Source organism: Denticeps clupeoides, chromosome 1 (genome assembly GCF_900700375.1).
Source record: "Denticeps clupeoides chromosome 1, fDenClu1.1, whole genome shotgun sequence".
Classification (NCBI taxonomy): Eukaryota; Metazoa; Chordata; class Actinopteri; order Clupeiformes; family Denticipitidae; genus Denticeps; species Denticeps clupeoides.
The window spans coordinates 39,968,197-39,977,178 of record NC_041707.1 but is presented as its reverse complement, the minus strand read 5'-3'; the positions used below and the strand labels follow the sequence as shown (position 1 = coordinate 39,977,178).

The following is an 8,982-nucleotide window of genomic DNA, read 5'->3' as shown; positions in this document are numbered from 1 at the left end:
TTGGTGCATTAATGCATTTTCCTCCTAGAGGCCCACAACCAAACAAGTATTAATGTGAAAGAAAATGCTTTGAGGAGACAAAAGAAACCATGAAGGGACTCAAACCCTCAATCTTCTTATCCGAAGTCAGACGCCTTATCCATTAGGCCACATGGTCGTTCGACAGTTGACCTTTTTTCCTAATTGCCTACAAAAAAACAACAACTAATATGAAGGAAAAAAAGTTTCGAGGAAGCAAAATAGGTATGGGGGAAAATAAACAACCACGAAAGGACTCGAACCCTCAATCTTCTTATCCGAAGTCAGACGCCTTATCCATTAGACCACATGGTCGCTTGGCGTGTGAATTATTTTCCTAATTGCATACAAAAAAAAAGCAACTAATGTGAAGAACAAAAGGTTTTAAGGACACAAAATTTACCACTAAGGGACTCAAACCGAAGTCAGACGCCTTATCCATTAGGCCACATGGTTGTTTGACAGTTGACCATTTTTCCTAATTGCCAACAAAAAAACAAAAACTAATATAAAGGAAAAAAAGTTTGGAGAAAGCAAAATAGATTTGGAGGAAAATAGACAACCACGAAGGGACTCGAACCCTTAATCTTCTTATCAGAACTCAGGCGCCTTATCCACTAGGCTACGTGGTCATTGCCTCTGATCTGAAGTCAGACGCCTTATCCATTAGACCACTAGGTCGTTTGGAATTTGACCTTTTTCTAATTGCCAGCAAAAAAAAAGCAACTAATGTGAAGAATAAAAGGTTTTTTTAGGACACAAAATTAACCATGAAGGGACTCGAACCCTCAATTTTCTGATCCGAAGTCAGACGCCTTATCCTTTAGGCCACATGTTCGTTTGCCTTTTGACCATTTTTTCTAATTGCCAACAAAAAAACAACTAATGTGAAAGAAAAAAAAGTTTGGAGAAAACAAAATAGATTTGGGGGATAATAGACAACCACGAAAGGACTCGAACCCTCAATCTTCTGATCCGAAGTCAGATGCCTTATCCATTAGGCCACGTGGTCATTTGGCGTGTGAAATTCTGTCCTATTAGCCTACAAAAACAACTAATGTGAAGAACAAAAGGTTTTAGGGAAACAAAATCAACCAAAAAAAGACTCGAACCCTCAGTCTTCTAATACAAAGTCAGAAGCCTTATTAATTTGGCCACGCGGTCTTTCGCCGTGTAATAAATTTTTCTTTAATGGCCTTAAACCAAACAAGCAAATAATGTGAAGAACAAAAGGTTTTGAGGACACAAAATTAACCATGAAGGGACTCGAACCCTCAATCTTTGGATCCGAAGTCAGACGCCTTATCCATTAGACCACATGGTCGCTGGGCATGTGAATTATTTTCCTAATTGCATACAAAAAAAAAGCAACTAATGTGAAGAACAAAAGGTTTTAAGGACACAAAATTTACCACTAATGGACTCAAACCGAAGTCAGGGAAACAAAATCAACAAAAAAAAGACTCGAACCCTCAGTCTTCTAATACAAAGTCAGAAGCCTTATTAATTTGGCCACGCGGTCTTTCGCCGTGTAATAAATTTTTCGTTAATGGCCTAAAACCAAACAAGCAAATAATGTGAAGAACAAAAGGTTTTGAGGACACAAAATTAACCATAAAGGGACTCGAACCCTCAATCTTCTGATCCGAAGTCAGACGCCTTATCCTTTAGGCCACATGTTCGTTTGCCTTTTGACCATTTTTTCTAATTGCCAACAAAAAAACAACTAATGTGAAAGAAAAAAAAGTTTGGAGAAAACAAAATAGATTTGGGGGAAAATAGACAACCACGAAGGGACTCGAACCCTCAATCTTCTGATCCGAAGTCAGATGCCTTATCCATTAGGCCACGTGGTCATTTGGCATGTGAAATTCTGTCCTAATAGCCTACAAAAACAACTAATGTGAAGAACAAAAGGTTTTAGGGAAACAAAATCAACCAAAAAAAAGACTCGAACCCTCAGTCTTCTAATACAAAGTCAGAAGCCTTATTAATTTGGCCACGCGGTCTTTCGCCGTGTAATAAATTTTTCTTTAATGGCCTTAAACCAAACAAGCAAATAATGTGAAGAACAAAAGGTTTTGAGGACACAAAATTAACCATGAAGGGACTCGAACCCTCAATCTTCGGATCTGAAGTCAGAAGCCTTATCCATTAGACCACATGGTCGCTGGGCATGTGAATTATTTTCCTAATTGCATACAAAAAAAAAGCAACTAATGTAAAGAACAAAAGGTTTTAAGGACACAAAATTTACCACTAAAGGACTCAAACCGAAGTCAGGGAAACAAAATCAACCAAAAAAAGACTCGAACCCTCAGTCTTCTAATACAAAGTCAGAAGCCTTATTAATTTGGCCACGCGGTCTTTCGCCGTGTAATAAATTTTTCTTTAATGGCCTAAAACCAAACAAGCAAATAATGTGAAGAACAAAAGGTTTTGAGGACACAAAATTAACCATAAAGGGACTCGAACGCTCAATCTTCTGATCCGAAGTCAGACGCCTTATCCATTAGGCCACATGGTCGTTTGGCAGTTGACCTTTTTTCCTAATTTCCAACAAAAACAAAAGAAACTAATGTGAAGAACAAAAGGTTTTGAGGACACAAAATTAACCATGAAGGGACTCGAACCCTCAATCTTCGGATCCGAAGTCAGACGCCTTATCCATTAGGCCACATGGTTGTTTGACAGTTGACCATTTTTCCTAATTGCCAACAAAAAAACAAAAACTAATGTAAAGGAAAAAAAGTTTGGAGAAAGCAAATAGATTTGGAGGAAAATAGACAACCACGAAGGGACTCGAACCCCCAATCTTCTGATCCGAAGTCAGACGCCTTATCCATTAGGCCACGTGGTCATTTGGCATTTGAATTTCTTTTCTAATGGCCTACAAAAACAACTAAAGTGAAGAACAAAAGGTTTTGAGGACACAAAATTAACCACGAAGGGACTCGAACCCTCAATCTTCTGATCCAAAGTCAGACGCCTTATCCATTAGACCAAATGGTCGTTTGGCAGTTGACCTTTTTTCCTAATTTCAAAAAAAAAAAAGCTACTAATGTGAAGAACAAAAGGTTTTGAGGACACAAAATTAACCATGAAGGGACCCGAACCCTAAATCTTCTGATCCGAAGTAAGACGCCTTATCCATTAGGCCACATGGTCGTTCGACAGTTGACCTTTTTCCTAATTGCCTACAAAAAAACAACAACTAATATGAAGGAAAAAAGTTTGGAGGAAGCAAAATAGGTATGGGGAAGATAAACAACCACGAAGGTACTCGAACCTTTAATCTTCTGATCCTAAGTCAGACGCCTTATCCATTAGGCCACATGGTCACTTGGCATATGAATTATTTTCCTAATTGCATACAAAAAAAAAGAAACTAATATGAAGAACAAAAGGTTTTGAAGACACAAAAATTTACCACTAAGGGACTCGAACCCTCAATCTTCTGATCCGAAGTCAGATGCCTTATCCATTAGGCCACGTGGTCATTTGGCATGTGAAATTCTGTCCTAATAGCCTACAAAAACAACTAATGTGAAGAACAAAAGGTTTTAGGGAAACAAAATCAACCAAAAAAAGACTCGAACCCTCAGTCTTCTAATACAAAGTCAGAAGCCTTATTAATTTGGCCACGCGGTCTTTCGCCGTGTAATAAATTTTTCTTTAATGGCCTTAAACCAAACAAGCAAATAATGTGAAGAACAAAAGGTTTGAGGACACAAAATTAACCATGAAGGGACTCGAACCCTCAATCTTCGGATCCGAAGTCAGAAGCCTTATCCATTAGACCACATGGTCGCTGGGCATGTGAATTATTTTCCTAATTGCATACAAAAAAAAAGCAACTAATGTGAAGAACAAAAGGTTTTAAGGACACAAAATTTACCACTAAAGGACTCAAACCGAAGTCAGGGAAACAAAATCAACCAAAAAAAAGACTCGAACCCTCAGTCTTCTAATACAAAGTCAGAAGCCTTATTAGTTTGGCCACGCGGTCTTTCGCCGTGTAATAAATTTTTCTTTAATGGCCTAAAACCAAACAAGCAAATAATGTGAAGAACAAAAGGTTTTGAGGACACAAAATTAACCATAAAGGGACTCGAACGCTCAATCTTCTGATCCGAAGTCAGACGCCTTATCCATTAGGCCACATGGTCGTTTGGCAGTTGACCTTTTTTCCTAATTTCCAACAAAAACAAAAGAAACTAATGTGAAGAACAAAAGGTTTTGAGGACACAAAATTAACCATGAAGGGACTCGAACCCTCAATCTTCGGATCCGAAGTCAGACGCCTTATCCATTAGGCCACATGGTTGTTTGACAGTTGACCATTTTTCCTAATTGCCAACAAAAAAACAAAAACTAATGTAAAGGAAAAAAAGTTTGGAGAAAGCAAAATAGATTTGGAGGAAAATAGACAACCACGAAGGGACTCGAACCCTCAATCTTCTGATCCGAAGTCAGACGCCTTATCCATTAGGCCACATGGTCATTTGGCATTTGAATTTCTTTCCTAATGGCCTACAAAAACAACTAAAGTGAAGAACAAAAGGTTTTGAGGACACAAAATTAACCACGAAGGGACTCGAACCCTCAATCTTCTGATCCAAAGTCAGACGCCTTATCCATTAGACCAAATGGTCGTTTGGCAGTTGAACTTTTTTCCTAATTTCAAAAAAAAAAAAAGCTACTAATGTGAAGAACAAAAGGTTTTGAGGACACAAAATTAACCATGAAGGGACCCGAACCCTAAATCTTCTGATCCGAAGTCAGACGCCTTATCCATTAGGCCACATGGTCGTTCGACAGTTGACCTTTTTTCCTAATTGCCTACAAAAAAACAACAACTAATATGAAGGAAAAAAAGTTTGGAGGAAGCAAAATAGGTATGGGGAAGATAAACAACCACGAAGGTACTCGAACCTTTAATCTTCTGATCCTAAGTCAGACGCCTTATCCATTAGGCCACATGGTCACTTGGCATATGAATTAGTTTCCTAATTGCATACAAAAAAAAAGAAACTAATATGAAGAACAAAAGGTTTTGAAGACACAAAAATTTACCACTAAGGGACTCGAACCTTCAATCTTCTGACCCGAAGTCTGTCGCCTTATCCATTAGGCCACATGGTCGCTTGGCATGTGAATTATTTTCCTAATTGCATACAAAAAAAAAGCAACTAATGTGAAGAACAAATGGTTTTGAGGACACAAAATTAACCACGAAGGGACTCGAACCCTCAATCTTCTGATCCGAAGTCAGACGGCTTATCCATTAGGCCACGTGGTCGTTTGGCATGTGAATTTCTTTCCTAATGGCCTACCAAAAAAACAACTAAGGTGAAGAACAAAAGGTTTTGAGGACACAAAATTAACCATGAAAAGACTCGAACCCTCAATCTTCTGATCCGAAGTCAGACGCCTTATCCATTAGGCCACATGGTCTTTCGACAGTTGACCTTTTTTCCTAATTGCCAACAAAAAAACAACAACTAATATGAAGGAAAAAAAGTTTGGAGGAAGCAATATAGGTATGGGGGAAAATAAACAACCACGAAAGGACTCGAACCCTCAATCTTCTGATCCGAAGTCAGACGCCTTATCCATTAGGCCACATGGTTGTTTGACAGTTGACCATTTTTCCTAATTGCCAACAAAAAAACAAAAACTAATGTAAAGGAAAAAAAGTTTGGAGAAAGCAAAATAGATTTGGAGGAAAATAGACAACCACGAAGGGACTCGAACCCTCAATCTTCTGATCCGAAGTCAGACGCCTTATCCATTAGGCCACGTGGTCATTTGGCATTTGAATTTCTTTCCTAATGGCCTACAAAAACAACTAATGTGAAGAACAAAAGGTTTTGAGGACACAAAATTAACCACAAAGGGACTCGAACCCTCAATCTTCTGATCCGAAGTCAGACGCCTTATCCATTAGACCACATGGTCGTTTGGCAGTTGACCTTTTTTCCTAATTTCAAAAAAAAAAAAGCTACTAATGTGAAGAACAAAAGGTTTTGAGGACACAAAATTAACCATGATGGGACCCGAACCCTAAATCTTCTGATCCGAAGTCAGACGCCTTATCCATTAGGCCACATGGTCGTTCGACAGTTGACCTTTTTTCCTAATTGCCTACAAAAAAACAACAACTAATATGAAGGAAAAAAAGTTTGGAGGAAGCAAAATAGGTATGGGGAAGATAAACAACCACGAAGGTACTCGAACCTTTAATCTTCTGATCCAAAGTCAGACGCCTTATCCATTAGGCCACATGGTCACTTGGCATATGAATTATTTTCCTAAATGCATACAAAAAAAAAAGAAACTAATATGAAGAACAAAAGGTTTTGAGGACACAAAAATTTACCACTAAGGGACTCGAACCTACAATCTTCTGACCCGAAGTCAGACACCTTATCCATTAGGCCACATGGTCGCTTGGCATGTGAATTATTTTCCTAATTGCATACAAAAAAAAAGCAACTAATGTGAAGAACAAAAGGTTTTGAGGACACAAAATTAACCATGAAGGGACTCGAACCCTCAATCTTCTGATCCGAAGTCAGACGCCTTATCCATTAGGCCACATGGTCTTTCGACAGTTAACTTTTTTTCCTAATTGCCAACAAAAAAACAACAACTAATATGAAGGAAAAAAAGTTTGGAGGAAGCAAAATAGATTTGGGGGAAAATAGACAACCACAAAGGGACTCGAACCCTCAATCTTCTGATTCGAAGTCAATTTCTTTGTGAATTTCTTTCCTAATGGCCTACAAAAACAACTAATGTGAAGATCAAAAGGTTTTAGGGAAACAAAATCAACCAAAAAAGACTCGAACCCTCAGTCTTCTAATACAAAGTCAGAAGCCTTATTAATTTGGCCACGCAGTCTTTCGCTGTGTAATAAATTTTTCTTTAATGGCCTAAAACCAAACAAGCAAATAATGTGAAGAACAAAAGGTTTTGAGGACACAAAATTAACCACGAAGGGACTCGAACCCTCAATCTTCTGATCCGAAGTCAGACGGCTTATCCATTAGGCCACGTGGTCGCTTGGCATGTGAATTATTTTCCTAATTGCATACAAAAAAAAAGCAACTAATGTGAAGAACAAAAGGTTTTAGGGACACAAAATTTACCACTAAGGGACTCAAACCGAAGTCAGACGCCTTATCCATTAGGCCACATGGTTGTTTGACAGTTGACCATTTTTCCTAATTGCCAACAAAAAAACAAAAACTAATATAAAGGAAAAAAAGTTTGGACAAAGCAAAATAGATTTGGAGGAAAATAGACAACCACGAAGGGACTCGAACCCTCAATCTTCTGATCCGAAGTCAGACGCCTTATCCATTAGGCCACATGGTCGTTTGGCAGTTGACCTTTTTTCCTAATTTCAAAAAAAAAAAAGCAACTAATGTGAAGAACAAAAGGTTTTGAGGACACAAAATTAACCATGAAGGGACCCGAACCCTAAATCTTCTGATCCGAAGTCAGACGCCTTATCCATTAGGCCACATGGTCGTTCGACAGTTGACCTTTTTTCCTAATTGCCTACAAAAAAACAACAACTAATATGAAGGAAAAAAAGTTTGGAGGAAGCAAAATAGGTATGGGGAAGATAAACAACCACGAAGGTACTCGAACCCTTAATCTTCTGATCCAAAGTCAGACGCCTTATCCATTAGGCCACATGGTCACTTGGCATGTAAATTATTTTCCTAATTGCATACAAAAAAAAAGAAACTAATATGAAGAACAAAAGGTTTTGAGGACACAAAAATTTACCACTAAGGGACTCGAACCCTCAATCTTCTGACCCGAAGTCAGACGCCTTATCCATTAGGCCACATGGTCGCTTGGCATGTGAATTATTTTCCTAATTGCATACAAAAAAAAAAGCAACTAATGTGAAGAACAAAAGGTTTTGAGGACACAAAATTAACCATGAAGGGACTCGAACCCTCAATCTTCTGATCCGAAGTCAGACGCCTTATCCATTAGGCCACGTGGTCATTTCTTTGTGAATTTCTTTCCTAATGGCCTACAAAAACAACTAATGTGAAGATCAAAAGGTTTTAGGGAAACAAAATCAACCAAAAAAAGACTCGAACCCTCAGTCTTCTAATACAAAGTCAGAAGCCTTATTAATTTGGCCACGCGGTCTTTCGCTGTGTAATAAATTTTTCTTTAATGGCCTAAAACCAAACAAGCAAATAATGTGAAGAACAAAAGGTTTTGAGGACACAAAATTAACCACGAAGGGACTCGAACCCTCAATCTTCTGATCCGAAGTCAGACGGCTTATCCATTAGGCCACGTGGTCGCTTGGCATGTGAATTATTTTCCTAATTGCATACAAAAAAAAAGCAACTAATGTGAAGAACAAAAGGTTTTAGGGACACAAAATTTACCACTAAGGGACTCAAACCGAAGTCAGACGCCTTATCCATTAGGCCACATGGTTGTTTGACAGTTGACCATTTTTCCTAATTGCCAACAAAAAAACAAAAAACTAATATAAAGGAAAAAAAGTTTGGAGAAAGCAAAATAGATTTGGAGGAAAATAGACAACCACGAAGGGACTCGAACCCTCAATCTTCTGATCCGAAGTCAGACGCCTTATCCATTAGGCCACATGGTCGTTTGGCAGTTGACCTTTTTTCCTAATTTCAAAAAAAAAAAAGCAACTAATGTGAAGAACAAAAGGTTTTGAGGACACAAAATTAACCATGAAGGGACCCGAACCCTAAATCTTCTGATCCGAAGTCAGACGCCTTATCCATTAGGCCACATGGTCGTTCGACAGTTGACCTTTTTTCCTAATTGCCTACAAAAAAAAAAGAAACTAATATGAAGAACAAAAGGTTTTGAAGACACAAAAATTTACCACTAAGGGACTCGAACCTTCAATCTTCTGACCCGAAGTCTGTCGCCTTATCCATTAGG

At 38.4% G+C, this 8,982-nt stretch overlaps 16 non-coding genes across 16 annotated transcripts; all 16 read right to left on the bottom strand.

Moving 5' to 3' along the window:
• Nucleotides 1-1,801: 1,801 nt before the first annotated feature.
• trnar-ucg (transfer RNA arginine (anticodon UCG)) lies at nt 1,802-1,874 on the bottom strand. Its single transcript has one exon. It is a non-coding gene; the product is annotated as a tRNA-Arg (tRNA).
• A 756-nt stretch (nt 1,875-2,630) lies between these two features.
• Nucleotides 2,631-2,703, bottom strand: trnar-ucg (transfer RNA arginine (anticodon UCG)). The gene has a single exon. It is a non-coding gene; the product is annotated as a tRNA-Arg (tRNA).
• A 102-nt stretch (nt 2,704-2,805) lies between these two features.
• Nucleotides 2,806-2,878, bottom strand: trnar-ucg (transfer RNA arginine (anticodon UCG)). Its single transcript has one exon. It is a non-coding gene; the product is annotated as a tRNA-Arg (tRNA).
• A 79-nt stretch (nt 2,879-2,957) lies between these two features.
• trnaq-uug (transfer RNA glutamine (anticodon UUG)) lies at nt 2,958-3,030 on the bottom strand. Its single transcript has one exon. It is a non-coding gene; the product is annotated as a tRNA-Gln (tRNA).
• A 1,242-nt stretch (nt 3,031-4,272) lies between these two features.
• On the bottom strand, nt 4,273-4,345 carry trnar-ucg (transfer RNA arginine (anticodon UCG)). Its single transcript has one exon. It is a non-coding gene; the product is annotated as a tRNA-Arg (tRNA).
• Nucleotides 4,346-4,448: 103 nt separating this feature from the next.
• trnar-ucg (transfer RNA arginine (anticodon UCG)) lies at nt 4,449-4,521 on the bottom strand. Its single transcript has one exon. It is a non-coding gene; the product is annotated as a tRNA-Arg (tRNA).
• Nucleotides 4,522-4,600: 79 nt separating this feature from the next.
• Nucleotides 4,601-4,673, bottom strand: trnaq-uug (transfer RNA glutamine (anticodon UUG)). Its single transcript has one exon. It is a non-coding gene; the product is annotated as a tRNA-Gln (tRNA).
• A 574-nt stretch (nt 4,674-5,247) lies between these two features.
• Nucleotides 5,248-5,320, bottom strand: trnar-ucg (transfer RNA arginine (anticodon UCG)). Its single transcript has one exon. It is a non-coding gene; the product is annotated as a tRNA-Arg (tRNA).
• A 434-nt stretch (nt 5,321-5,754) lies between these two features.
• Nucleotides 5,755-5,827, bottom strand: trnar-ucg (transfer RNA arginine (anticodon UCG)). The gene has a single exon. It is a non-coding gene; the product is annotated as a tRNA-Arg (tRNA).
• Nucleotides 5,828-6,553: 726 nt separating this feature from the next.
• On the bottom strand, nt 6,554-6,626 carry trnar-ucg (transfer RNA arginine (anticodon UCG)). Its single transcript has one exon. It is a non-coding gene; the product is annotated as a tRNA-Arg (tRNA).
• Nucleotides 6,627-7,011: 385 nt separating this feature from the next.
• Nucleotides 7,012-7,084, bottom strand: trnar-ucg (transfer RNA arginine (anticodon UCG)). The gene has a single exon. It is a non-coding gene; the product is annotated as a tRNA-Arg (tRNA).
• Nucleotides 7,085-7,328: 244 nt separating this feature from the next.
• Nucleotides 7,329-7,401, bottom strand: trnar-ucg (transfer RNA arginine (anticodon UCG)). Its single transcript has one exon. It is a non-coding gene; the product is annotated as a tRNA-Arg (tRNA).
• Nucleotides 7,402-7,659: 258 nt separating this feature from the next.
• trnaq-uug (transfer RNA glutamine (anticodon UUG)) lies at nt 7,660-7,732 on the bottom strand. The gene has a single exon. It is a non-coding gene; the product is annotated as a tRNA-Gln (tRNA).
• Nucleotides 7,733-7,975: 243 nt separating this feature from the next.
• trnar-ucg (transfer RNA arginine (anticodon UCG)) lies at nt 7,976-8,048 on the bottom strand. Its single transcript has one exon. It is a non-coding gene; the product is annotated as a tRNA-Arg (tRNA).
• A 238-nt stretch (nt 8,049-8,286) lies between these two features.
• On the bottom strand, nt 8,287-8,359 carry trnar-ucg (transfer RNA arginine (anticodon UCG)). The gene has a single exon. It is a non-coding gene; the product is annotated as a tRNA-Arg (tRNA).
• Nucleotides 8,360-8,604: 245 nt separating this feature from the next.
• On the bottom strand, nt 8,605-8,677 carry trnar-ucg (transfer RNA arginine (anticodon UCG)). Its single transcript has one exon. It is a non-coding gene; the product is annotated as a tRNA-Arg (tRNA).
• Nucleotides 8,678-8,982: the final 305 nt, after the last annotated feature.